General features: G+C 39.3%; 1 long non-coding RNA gene across 1 annotated transcript in view; it reads left to right on the forward strand.

Moving 5' to 3' along the window:
• The window catches only part of LOC104990075, a 73,073-nt gene that overhangs the window by 28,337 nt on the left and 31,263 nt on the right, over positions 1–13,473 (forward strand). Inside the window, exon 2 of the long non-coding RNA XR_825458.1 lies at positions 436–520. This is a non-coding gene — a long non-coding RNA (uncharacterized LOC104990075). The remainder of the gene's footprint in view (positions 1–435; positions 521–13,473) is intronic.

The following is a 13,473-nucleotide window of genomic DNA, read 5'->3' on the forward strand; positions in this document are numbered from 1 at the left end:
TAACAATAACCCGGTGTACGAGACAGCAAAAGAGACACTGATGTATTGAACAGTCTTATGGACTCTGTGGGAGAGGGAGAGGGTGGGAAGATTTGGGAGAATGGCAATGAAACATGTAAAATATCATGTAGGAAACGAGTTGCCAGTCCAGGTTCGATGCATGACGCTGGATGCTTGGGGCTGGTGTACTGGGACGGCCCAGAGGGATGGTATGGGGAGGGAGGAGGGAGGAGGGTTCGGGATGGGGAACACATGTATACCTGTGGCGGATTCATTTTGATATTTGGCAAAACTAATACAATTATGTAAAGTTTAAAAATAAAATAAAATTAGAGGAAAAAAAAAAAAAAGAAACTAAGTATATAGTTGTTCAGAAAAGGAGAGAACAATCCAAGTTCCTGAAAGAATCTTAATTTTCCATTAATTTGATTCCAGCAAGAAGAAACAAATTGGAAAAACAGAAGACACAGTGTTTGCCCAATCAAAAGGGAGCTCTCTAGGATGAAGACAAACACTTGGAGTAAGTGATTGTTGGATAATCATTTCAAAGAAATAATTTGGATTTGTATAGTACTTTGTTTATATTTATTGATTACATATGCTTTTATCTCCCTAATCCAAATAAACCTTCAGGGACAGGAAAAAGCTTGTTTTGAGGTAGTAGACTGATGGTGCATAGGAGTAAATGGTTAAGCAATTTTTGTAAGCAAGTAAATCTAATTTTGCAATCCAATTTGGGAGATCCTTCACTTGTCACTGAAAATTTCCATTTGTATGGTTTTGTTTCATTGATGAAAAGAAAATATTTGCATCCATGTGTCCTAAATTTTCCAGGGCACTTGCAATTTTAAGTTATTTTGTACTAAGACAAGAGACCTTGGTTTTTGATTTAGAAAGGAAGGGTTTCCAACATATTCTAGTTAATATTTTTTAATGTCATGCCAATCATTCTATCAAATACCTTTCACATCACAGTATGAATTTGCAATAAAATACTGAGTAGTTCCTTAAGATTGTATGGGTCTGTTAAAAATTCCAAACTGAATTTTATTGCATCCCAGTAGTTCAAGGCTAACTCTCAATTTTTGTTTGTTATATAATTTTTTGTTGGACTAGTATTCAAACACACAATTCCTTTATCCTATTCCTTTATTTTTTGGGGGCTGAATTTTCTTCTTAGGACTAATTGATTCCCATCTTTGGGAGGGGCCAGATCATGCAGGGTCCTGTGTGTCTAGACCAGATGTATGCATTTTATCTGGCATGGACTGGGCACAGGATTATATAGGTTTGTAGAAAGGCTCGCTCTGGCAGCTTTATGGAAAAGGGACTCAAAGCAGGTAGGATGGGGCCGATGGTTTAATTCTTCTCTTTTCCCTTCATATCCCAGCCTCACTGAGGAAAGGATCCTTATATTGGGTATCATAATCCCATGCTGAAAGAGGGAGAAAGGGGTTTTCCAAACAGAAATACAACCAACATCCAAACACAAACATGTTCCTATGGGTTTCTACTGTCAAAATCCTGAGATGTCTTTTATAATGTTTACCAGGCAGCCAGCCTGTCAACCAGGCTCACTAGCATTGAGGCTTCACTTTCCTTTTTTTGTAAGCTGGCAGGTTTCTTCACTTGCAGTTTGCTTATCTTCTCTATAGAGCAACTGCTCAGATGCTGAACCTTGGCAATTGGGACATGCAATTTATATTCTGAAATGAAGGCTCTATATTTGTAATTTCCCCTTGAAAAATTTCAAATATATACAACAAGAGAGATGATGTTATGATTTCTCCCATACATTCCCAGCATCTGTGTTCAGTAATTAGGAATATTTTGCCATATTTGCTCTATTACTAAACACATTGTTTTGCCAAATTATCTCAAAGGTAATTCCAGACCTCGTGTCATTTCACTCCTACATACTTCTGTGGGCACCTTGTAAAAATGTAAACATTTTCTTATGTAACTACAATTCCATCATCATGTTGAATGGTATTAAGAAGAATTCTTTGGTATTCTCTAATATACAGCCTAAATTCAAATGTCCCTGATTGTCTAAAAATATCTTTCTATAGTTGGTTTGCTGAACTAAGATCCAAATAAGATCAAATATATTTTATAAACATTCCGTCGTACTCCAGATATTAGGCTTCCCCCCCTGCCTAAGAACTTCCTTAATCCCAGCCTTTTCAGTTTGCATTTGGGTAAACTACAATTTTGGAAGCCATTCAAATTCATTTCATTAAAATAGTTAGTATGTGTTATAGGCTGAATAATGACCCCTGGTAATAAGTTCAGTTCAGTCGTTCAGTCGTGTCTAACTCTTTGTGACCCCATGAACTGCAGCATGCCAGGCCTCCCCATTCCTCACCAACTCCTGGAGTTTACCCAAACTCATGTCCATTGAGTCGGTGATGCCGTCCAACCATCTCATCCTCTGTCGTCCCCTTCTCCTCCTGCCTTCAATCTTTCCCGGTATCAGGTCTTTTCCAATGAGTCAGCTCTTCGCATCAGGTAGCCAAAGTATTGGAGTTTCAGCTTCAACATCAGTCCTTTCAATGAACACCCAGGACTGATCTCCTTTAGGATGGACTGGTTGGAGCTCCTTGCAGTCCAAGAGACTCTCAGGAGTCTTCTCCAACACCATAGTTTAAAAGCATCAATTCTTTGGCGCTTAGCTTTCTTTTATAGTCCAACTCTCGTATCCATACATCACTACTGGAAAAACCATAGCCTTGACTAGATGGACTTTTGTTGGTAAAGTAATGTCTCAGCTTTTTAATATGCTGTCTGGTAATAAAACGGGTCCTAATCTCAGGAAGCTGTGAATGTTACCTTCTACTGCAAAAGAATCTTTGCAGATGTGATTAAATTAAGGCTCTCTCCATGAGGAGAGCATCCTGGATTAACAGGTGGGCAATAAATATAATCACAAGTGTCCTTTTAAGAAGGAGGCAGAGGGAGATTTGACACAGATTGGAAGACCATGTGATGGAAGCAGAAGGAAAGAGAACCGTAGAGAGAAGATACTGTACTACTGACTTTGAAAATGGAGGAAGAGGTCACAGGACAAGGTATTCAGGTGGCTATTAGAGACAAGAAAAGGAAAAGAATTCTTCCCTAGAAACTTTAGTGAAGGGGCACGATCCCCCTGGTACTTTGATTCTGTCCTAGTGAAACTGACTTCAAGTTTCTGGCCTCCAGAATTATAAGAGAATACATTTGTGTTGTTCTAAGGAACTAAGTGGACAGTAATTTGTTACAGAGGCCACAGGAATCTAATATACTATAGTTCAAAGGTATTTACTAAGAAAGAATTCCATTCTCTGTAGAAGATGAAATAATTCAGAGATCAGAGCTTCCGGAGAGGCAACATTTAGTAGAGGGAAAGGTAATGACCTGGGAACTGAATTCTTGATTCCATCCTGCCAGGTTTTTGGCCAAGTCACTTTTCTGAAATTCTGTTCCCACATATATAATGATCGAGGGAATGAATGGCATAAATAATACTCGAGGGCCCTTGATTCTCCCTACCCTGTTTTACCAGATGAAATCAAGTAGGGGCAGAGGAAAACAACAGAGTTCTTATAAAAGGCCTTGAGGCTGTAGGAGATGTGGGGAAGGGAGGAAGGAAGGAAACATTGCTTGGCAACAAAAGTTACTTTACATCAATGTTTGCCAATGTTTGCGCAGACTTGGAATATGTTTATGTGCTGTGGATGGTATTGCCTTGGGTCTTACTGAGAGCAGGGCACTGGCCAGTCCGCGTTTTCTTCCGTGAGTCACATATAGCCACAGCCACCTGATCTCCAAATCAGGGCTGTAAGGGGCTCCAAACCTAGAGGCTGAAGACAATATTTTTTGAGATTTCTCATTCCAGAGAAGTCTCTGAATGCAGAACTTGGGTGCCTCTGAGCTTTTTTTTTTTATGTAACAGTTTTCCTAATAAACCTGCAAGAGGTTTCTTCATAAATAAATATTTAGTAAGTGTGTAATGGTCCCTCTACTGGGTTAAAAGGTTTTTATGTAAAATCGTTCAGTCTTCACTAATGTCTGTCTCTGTGAAGTAGTTATCAGCACCTCTGTTGTGCTGGCAGAGAAACTGAGGCTCAGAGAGGATAAGACTTTCCCCATGGTGAAAATAGCTGGTAAGTGCCCAAGTCTGAAATTGGTCGCAGGCCACCTGGAACCAATGGCCACGTATGGGAGATGCTTTTCTCTTTGAAAGGTAACTTGAGGTGATGCGGATGGGCACATAAGGCATCTAGCTGTGTGTCAGACTCCCAGTCTTCCTTTTCTCTAAACTGTTGCTTTTCCGTGTTGTCTTCTTAGATGAAAGAATGAGAAAACTTTGTGCCTGGGCTTAGAAACTGCCATAAAAGAAGTACAGTCACTTCTCACCTACCACCTGGAATCACTTTATTAGTGCCTAAGAATTTGGAAAAATCTGAACTTGTGTTGCACTGGTAATCTCTAAGACATGCTTTACTATTTACCTAAATACTTGATTCTTTTTTCTTGGATATTGTTCATAAGTCTTCCTTAGATTATATGTTCTTTCAGTCCAAGAATGATTTTATTGCTTTTTTTTCTATACCCTCCCATTTCTCCAGAGTGTTGCTGAGCATATGAAATAAGTTTTAAAGATTATTTACTTTCAGTGGATCATAGAAAGGTGCATGGAAGAATATATATTTTTTCCCCCATCTTAAAGTGGAGATAATGATATTCACCTGAATAAAAAGAAATTTTATTTTGACCACATTGTTTTCCTAATACAAAGACTTTGGTTTCTTCTGAAACCAGTCTCTGAACATACCTTTTGGGATCCATGAGAACCTTTTCCTTTAAAAGGAGTCAATACATTTCCTGACGTTGAAACCAATTTAGCTTTTCCTTTGTTCAGGATAACTTAGCTCACTCTGTAATTGATCAGGGCTTCCCTGGTGGCTCAGATGGTGAAGAATCTGCCTGCAATGCAGGAGACCTGGGTTCTATCCCTGGATTGGGAAGATCCCCTGGAGGAGGGCATGGCAACCCACTCCAGTATTCTTGCCTGGAGAATCCCCATGAACAGAGGAGCCTGGTGGGCTAGAGTCCATGGGGTTGCAAAGAGTTGGACATGACTGAGTGACTAAGCACAGGATAATCGATTAAGGTGGATCTGTGTACACACACATCCTACCTATACATAATATTATTTTCTGAACCAATTGAAAGTAAGTGGCAGACTTAATATCTATTTTACCACTAAATATTTCAATGTATATTTCCTAAAAATAACTTTATCTTATGTAAATACTGCATAATTATTAAAATCAATGGATTTTTACATAGAATAATTTATTTAATTATTGATAGAAAACTATTTTATAAACAACAGACCTTATTCAGATTTTTCCAAATGTTTTACTAATGCCATTTATAGTAAAAGAAGCAAAAGAGTTTTTTCCTGGTCCAGGATATGATTCAGAATAACAGGCTGCATTTAATTGTTGTGTCTTTTTTGTCTCCTTTAATCTGGAATTGCTTGTTAGTTTTGCTTTGTCTTTTATGACCTTGACCCTTTATTTTTAAAGGCACAGACCATTTGTTTTGTAAAATTGCCCTCAATTTGGATTTGTTAAATTTCATCTCTATGATTCAATTAAAGTTATGTATTTCTGGTTGGAATACCATCGAAGTATTTTTCTGTCCTACTAAGATTGTGGGTTTGTCTGTTTCCTTTTTAGTTTTGTAATTTTTTTTTTTTTGCCTTATAGCACAATGCTGTGCTATTAGGGGTATATGAATTTGTTATATATTTCTTCGTGGGTTAAAACTTTTATAAAGTGTCCCTCTTTACCTCTAGCAGTGCTTTTTGCTGTGAAGTCTATTTTATTTATTTTTTTAACATAAATTTATTTATTTTAATTGGAGGTTAATTACTTTACAATATTGTATTGGTTTTGCCATACATCAACATGAATCCGCCACGGGTATACACGTGTTCCCCATCCTGAACCCCCCTCCTACCTCCCTCCCCATACCATCCCTCTGGGTCGTCCCAGTGCACCAGCCCCAAGCAACCAGTATCATGCATCGAACCTGGACTGGCGATTCGCTTCATATATGATATTATACATGTTTCAATGCCATTCTCCCAAATCTATTTTAAATATGTATCAGATCCTGTCAGCACCCTCATTTTTCCTTGACTCTCGCCATTTTTATGCACAGTGGTGCTTACTGCGATCACTTGTGGCTCTCCATCTGAGGGCTTTCTCTGGTTAACTAGGCTTGTGTGCAGGGCAGATAGGCCATTAGTTCTGGGAAGTTGATGCCCCAGTAGCAGTCCTTATCTTAGGATAGATGGGAACTGGAGGATAAATACCTTAGCTTCAATGAGTAGGGGAACTCTGAGGAGTATTCTACCTCTCTCAGAGATCCTTGGTGGGGTTGAATCCGTTTCCTATAAGGTAATCTGATCACTAATACATCCAGTATTGTTTCCTTTCTTTCTTGTATCACTTGTCATCCTTCTCAGTTCTCCTTCTGGAGCTTCCTGGAATCACTTCCCAAATAAACTATGTGTTTTCAAATATTTGTCTTAGATCTGTTTCAGAGGGAACTCAACCAAAGACAGTTTTAAGTGATTCAGTGTTTGCACAACATATCTCTTGTGATTTCCAGTCTTTTTGTATCCTTTTATTGTATATATCTGGAGGAGGGCATGGCGACCCACTCCAGTATTCTTGTCTGCAGAATCCCCATGGACAGAGGAGCCTGAGAGTCAGACACGACTGAGTGACTAAGCACAGCACATTGTGTATATATTTCAAGGAAGCAGTACATAGTATTTTGTTTTCTTTATTTAATGATACAGTCATTTGTGTTTTAATTGAATTATTTAGTTTATTTCCATTTAATGTAATTACAGATGTATTTGGGTTGAAATTTTAACCTTTGCTTTCTATTTCCCCTTTTAAGCTATTTGCCTCTTCTTCACTTGTTTTAGATTGATTTAATGTTTTTCATTATTCTATTTTGGTCTGTGTTAGCTTGATATTTGCAACCCCCTGATAACTCAGTTGGTAAAGAATCCATCTGCAATGCAGGAGGCTCCAGTTCAATTCCTGGGTCTGGAAGATCCGCTGGAGAAGGGATAGGCTACCCACTCCAGTATTCTTGGGCTTCCCTTGTGGCTCAGCTGGTAAAGAATCTGCCTGCAGTGCGGGAGACCTGGGTTCAGTCCCTGGGTTGGGAAGAGCCTCTGGAGAAGGGAAAGGCTACCCTCTCCAGTATTCTGGCCTGGAGAATTCCATGGACTATATAGTCCATGGGGTTGCAAAGAGTAGGATGTGACTTTCACTTTCTTTCACTTTACTACTATTGATTAGAAATCACCGTATCTATCCTCAACTTATGAATATCAACTTTGCTAGTTGAAGCTGTGACTCATTGTTCACAGCTGACATTCATAGTGTGTGGTTTTATTGCTATCAGTAGCTTATGTCAATTCTTTCCTAGCTTTTATTACTCTTTTCTTTTTACTTGGGCAGAGCTGACCAATAATCTTACAGAGAGCTTAAAAGCAGGAGGGAGTAATAGTGAGAATGGTGAGGTTAGAGATCAGGGGAGGTATCATCATGGAACCAAAGAAACTATTTTTGATTTTTGGGGTTTTAATGACATCACCTTTTCCTTTGCTCCAGTTACGTTTCCTTTAGAATTTTTCAGCCTCTGATGCTTTGCCACTAATCTTCCCATAACCGTCCTTCCAACTCTATCCTTCCTGCTGTCTCCTCCTGTTCCTTTCTCGAACTCTGTATTAGTTTACTAAATTAACTGTTACAAAGTACCATAAACTTGGTGACTTAAAAACAAATTTATTGTCTCACTGGTTTGGAAGCCAGAAGTCTGAAATCAAGGTGTTGGTAGGGCCATGCTTCTTCAGAAGGGTCTAGGGAAGAATCCTTCCTTGTCTCATTCTAGCCTCTTGTGGTTGCCAGCAGTCCTTGGCATTTCTTGGCTTGCAGAAATATCACTCCAATCTTCGCCTCCATGTTTGTATGTTTTGCTCTGTGGTTTCACATGGCAGTCTCCCCTTTGTGAATGCTCAAAATCTCCCTCTTCTTTTCCAGATAACAGTTATTGGTTTAGGGCCCACCCTAATCCAGTATGACCTCATCTTAACTTGCTTACTTTTGTAAAGACTATATTACCAAATAAAAGTCACATTCTGAGGTTCCAGAGAGATGTAAATTTTGGAGGAACATCATTCACCCAGAAAAAACTTACCCTATTGTGCAGTAAAAGTAGCACTGGCCTAAAAATTGAAATAGTCCTAAGTACTCTGTCTGTGCTACTAATTTTACGGGTGGAGACTTTAGAATTCACAAGCAGAGGTTCAAATCTCAGCTGTCACTTAAACTCACTGAGCCTCAATGTTTTCATCTGTAAACCAAGGATAATTATACCTGTGTTTTAGATTGGACTAAATAAGATCACACTTTTTAAGTGCTAGGCATAGCGCTTAGCACATTGTTGGTGTTTAACAAATGCTGATTTTCTACCCACATTCCTTAGTTTCTTCATGGTAAAATTGTGAGGTTATTTTCAAGATTTTTCCAGCTTCAAAGTTATGATAGCTTCTTTAAACTGTTGCTTCTTCATTCCCTGCCTGGCCGATTTCTCTCTCACCTTTTCTTTTTGACAAGTTAGGCTCTTCATTCCAGTGTTTTGTGCTTTCCCCCCTTCATTCTCTTCCTAATTCTCTTTTCCCCATTTTTATTCCTTGTGAATATTCACCTGCTTTGGCCAGTAACAGTCCCAGTTTATGCCTGTTGTACCAATGTAGTTACTGATGTTCATTCATAGTACTCTGACTTGGATCATGAGTTATATGGTCACCAGCTTAGAATGTTTTCATAGTACTTGGACCTTCCTGTATCATTGCATGATCTACAATACATCATGTGTATTTTACTTTGTTTTGTGGGTCTGTTTCTTTGGCAGAATTGAGGGAAGCAATTGGGAATGTTTTTCCATGTTTCCCCAAAGTCTAGCAGGTGTCCGGCTCATGGGAGCTGGTGCTCAGCAACGTTTGTTGGACATGTGAATGACCTGGAAACCTTGCTTCTTTCTGTGTAGAGCAGGTGCTCACTAAATACTCTTTAAATTGAAGTAGATTGCTGCCCTTTATGAAAGTGAAAAATGAACCCAATAGGAACACTATTCTTTCTGCCTTCCTTTATTTGTCATCATTAGCTTAGAGATCTCATTTTACTTCCAGATTTGTGATTCAAAACAGCTAGCCTCACCCCTAGTGGTTTTGATTCTTTGAAAACTGAAATTATCCTTTTCACGACTCCAGTGGGCGCTGTGGTGACCTGCTTTCCAGTTCCTGTTGCTTTAGGCAAGTGTGGTGGAGGTGGTTTAGTCTATAAGTCATGTCTGACTCTTTTCAACCCCATGGACTGTAGCCTGCCAGGCTCCTCCATCCATGGGATTTTCTAGGCAAGAGTACTGGAGTGGGGTGTCACTGCCTTCTCCGACTTAGTCATTAAGTCATGTCTAACTCTTGTGACAACGTGAACTGTAGCCTGCCAGGCTCTTCTGTCCATGGGATTTTCCAGGTAAGAATTCTGGAGTGGGTTGCCAGTTCCTTCTCCAGGGGATTTTTCCCACCCAAGGATTGAATCTGGGTCATTGCAGGCAGATTCTTTACCACCTGAGCTACCAGGGAATTCCCTTAGCCAAGTGTACCTCCATAATTAAAATCTTCCCATCAGCCTGGGCTCCGGAGGCTTTCTCTACTCTGTTGTCTGTTTCAGAAGCACTTTATCTGCCATCTTATTTCTAGCTTTGAGGCCACACCCTCTGCTGATTGCTTCATTTTGTGGCCATGTCTGTATAAGTGAAATTAAGTGGATAATTAAATCAACAATGGGTTTAATTCAGCCTCAAAGCCTGACACTTCTGTTACTCAGTTCAGCACCCCACCCCACTTTTTTTTATTTGTGGGCTGGGATTTTCTATGCTATGGGAACATTTTCTGGGCCTTGGCATTTAGTTCAAATGGTGGAATACATTTTCCCTCTTCAGGAATTATGAAATCAAATCCACCTGGATTGAGTAAATGGTTTGCTCTTTTATCTAATGGCTGAAAATCAGCACTTACTCAGTTTTCAATAAACAATTATGGATAATTTACTAAGTATAGTTAATGATACCAATAATTTTTGACTTTGGGAGTTCTGTAGAGACTGTGGAGGTATGCTGCTCAAATCAACCTTCATGAGGACCTCCTATTAGGAGTGTGGTTTGTTCATTGTCTACAGCTGCAGCCTCTTTGGGACCATCCCCTGCTGTCACACTGCCAGACCCCACTCCTCCTGGGCTCTTCTCAGCTAGTGACTGAGTGTGGCCATTTCTGCCCAACACAGGACCACCCTGCCATGGGTAATCTTTGCCTAAGGACTCCCAGTTGGCCTGACTTAGACTTTCTCAAAGATGTTCTTTAGTCTGATCTTCCTATTATCCTGTCTTTTTTCCCTTGTCTCTTCTTTCCGAAGAGTCAGACCTGCATCATGGTCTGCATCTGAAGACTCTCCCCATCAAGAGTGCTGCCTCTTCTCTTAATTCTCCACAGGCATTTCTCCCAAGAAATATCCTGCATGACTCATTTCATCTTGACACCCTGCTTCTTGGAAGAATCAAGCCAACACAAAATCCCATCCAGTAATGTAGATGAAATGTGTGCGCAAGTAATGCAGAATACTAATCATTCCATTCCTCTCCAACACTAATTGGTAGAATTAAAGTACAGTAGGGACATACAACCTTAGATGTAAAAATATGTACATTTTCCATAGTATGTCATTTCCTTGGATGCAAGGATGATGACCAATATAATTCTTTGTTCAGTTTACAGGACACATGACATGGGTGATTAAAAAAAGCATTTAACAGGAGAATAATAATAGAAGAAGCAGCAATAATAATAGTAATTTGAAGGCTCTCTTTATGCCAGGCATTAGGTGCTTCATATAATTATTTTTAGTTCTCATAACAATCTCACAAAGAATATATTGTTGTCATGCTCATTTTGTACATGAGAAAAAATGAAAATATAGTAGTTCGATAAATAGTTCAAGGTCAACTTGGAGCTAGTGAATGACTTTGCCAGGGTTTGGATTCAGGGTCCTCTAAAGCCCTTAGGTTTCTCATGATATCCTGCTTAGTCCTAGGGGTGATCTTTAAACTTAGGCCAGACCTAAATCAACCTGGTAAGTTTGAGCAGTATTCCTTCCTATGGTCTAGAGATAGGTTAGACTAGAGTCTTGGTCTATTGAGTTATTTATTCTAAACATTTAGTGTGGTATTTTAAATGAATTAAAAAAAAATTAAGATATCTTTCTCCTTTCTTATTATGTTTGTGATCTAGAGTCGTGGAGCAAGAGAGTAGCCAGACAGAAAGAAGCCAGACACAAAAGCTCATGTTATATGACTTCATCTGTATAAAAATGTCCAGGATAGGCAAATCTACAGACATAATAAATCAGTGGTTGTCAGGAGCTGAGGGGAGACTAAGAAGTGACTGCTAATGAGCTGCGGTTTCTTTTTTGGGTGATGAAATGTTCTGAAATTAGATGGCAGTGATAGTTGTACAACCCTGTGAATATATTAAAAACCATTGAATTATATGTATACTTTAAAAGGGAAAATTTTTATGATGTGAAATATCTCTAAAAAATTATACATATACACAGAAGACTCTCAGACTCTTCAAAAACTCATAACTGTTGAGTTAGATGAAGCTTCTCACATTATGAATTTTTTTTCTTAATTTCTCTTTCTGATAGTGAATAACACTTTGTTATTAGTGTATAGAAATGCAACAGATTTATGTTTAATGATTTTATATCTTACTTCACTGAACTCATTTATTCTAATAGTTTTTTGGTGGAATCTTTAGAGTTAGCTATATGTAGTATCATGTCAGCTGCAAATAATAACAATTTTACTTCTTCCCTTCCAATATTGTTGGTGGTGTTCAGTTGCTCAGTCACGTCTGATTCTTTGAGACCCAGTGGACTGTGGCATGCCAGGTTTCCCTGTTCATCACCAGCTCCCAGATCTTGCTCAGACTCATATCCATTGAGTTGGTGATGCCATCCAACCATCTTGTCCTCTGTGGTCCCCTTCTTCTTCTGCCTTCAGTCTTTCCCAGCATCAGGTCTTTTCTAATGAGTCAGCTCTTTCCATCAGGTGGCCAAAGTATTGGAGCTTCAGCATCAGTCCTCCCAATGAATATTCAGGACTGATTTCCTTTTGGATTGACTGGTTTGATCTCTTTACAGTCCAAGGGACTTTCAAGAATCTTCTTGAACACCACAGTTCAAAAGCATCAATTCTTCGGCACTCAATCTTCTTTATGGCCCCACTCTCACATCCATACATAAGTGAAAGTGAAAGGCGCTCAATTGTGTCCGACTCTTTGTGACCCCATGGACTATATGATCCATGGAGTTCTCCAGGCCAGAATATTGGAGTGGGTAGCCTTTCCCTTCTCCAGGGGATCTTTCCAACCCAGGGATTGAACCCAGGTCTCCCGCATTGAAGGCGGATTCTTTACCAGCTAAGCCACAAGGGAAGCCTGTACATACTACTGGAAAAAACGTAGATTTGACTAGATGGACCTTTGTCAGCAAAGTAATGTCTCTGCTTTTTAACATGCTCTGTAGATTTGTCATAGCTTTTCTTCCAAGGAGCAAGCATCTTTTAATTTCATGGCTGCAGTCACCATTCGCAGTGATTTTGGAGCCCAAGAAAAGAAAATCTGTCACTGTTTCCATTGTTTCCCTATCTACTTGCCATGAGGTGATGGGACCAGATGCCACAATCTTAGTTTTTTGAACATTGAGTTTTAAGCCAGCTTTTTCACTTTCCTTTTCCATCTTCATCAAGAGGCTCTTTAGTTCCTCTTCTCTTTTTGCCATAAGGGTGGTGTCATCTGCATATCTGAGGTAACTGATATTTCTCCTGGCAGTCTTGATTCTAGTTTGTGCTTCATCCAGCCTGGCATTTTGCATATGATGTACTCTGCATATAAGTTAAGTAAACAGGGTGACAATATACAGCCTTGATATACTCCTTTCTCGATTTGGAACCAGTCCTTTATTCCATGTCTGGTTCTATCTGTTGCTTCTTGACCTGCATACAGGTTTCACCAGGAGGCAGGTAAGGTGGTCTGGTATACCCATATCTTTAAGAATTTTCCAAAAAGTTTGTTGTGATTCACACAGTCAAAGGCGTTAGCATAGTCAATGAAGCAGACGTTTTTCTGGAATTTTCTTGCTTTTTCTATATCTAACAGTTGTTCACAATTTAATCTCTGGTTCCTCTGCCTTTTCTAAATCCAGCTTGAACATATGGAAGTTCTTGGTTCACATACTGTTGAAGCCTAGCTTGGAGAATTTTGAGCCTTACTTC

This window comes from Bison bison, unplaced genomic scaffold (genome assembly GCF_000754665.1).
Source record: "Bison bison bison isolate TAMUID 2011002044 unplaced genomic scaffold, Bison_UMD1.0 scf7180017864168, whole genome shotgun sequence".
Lineage (NCBI taxonomy): Eukaryota > Metazoa > Chordata > Mammalia > Artiodactyla > Bovidae > Bison > Bison bison.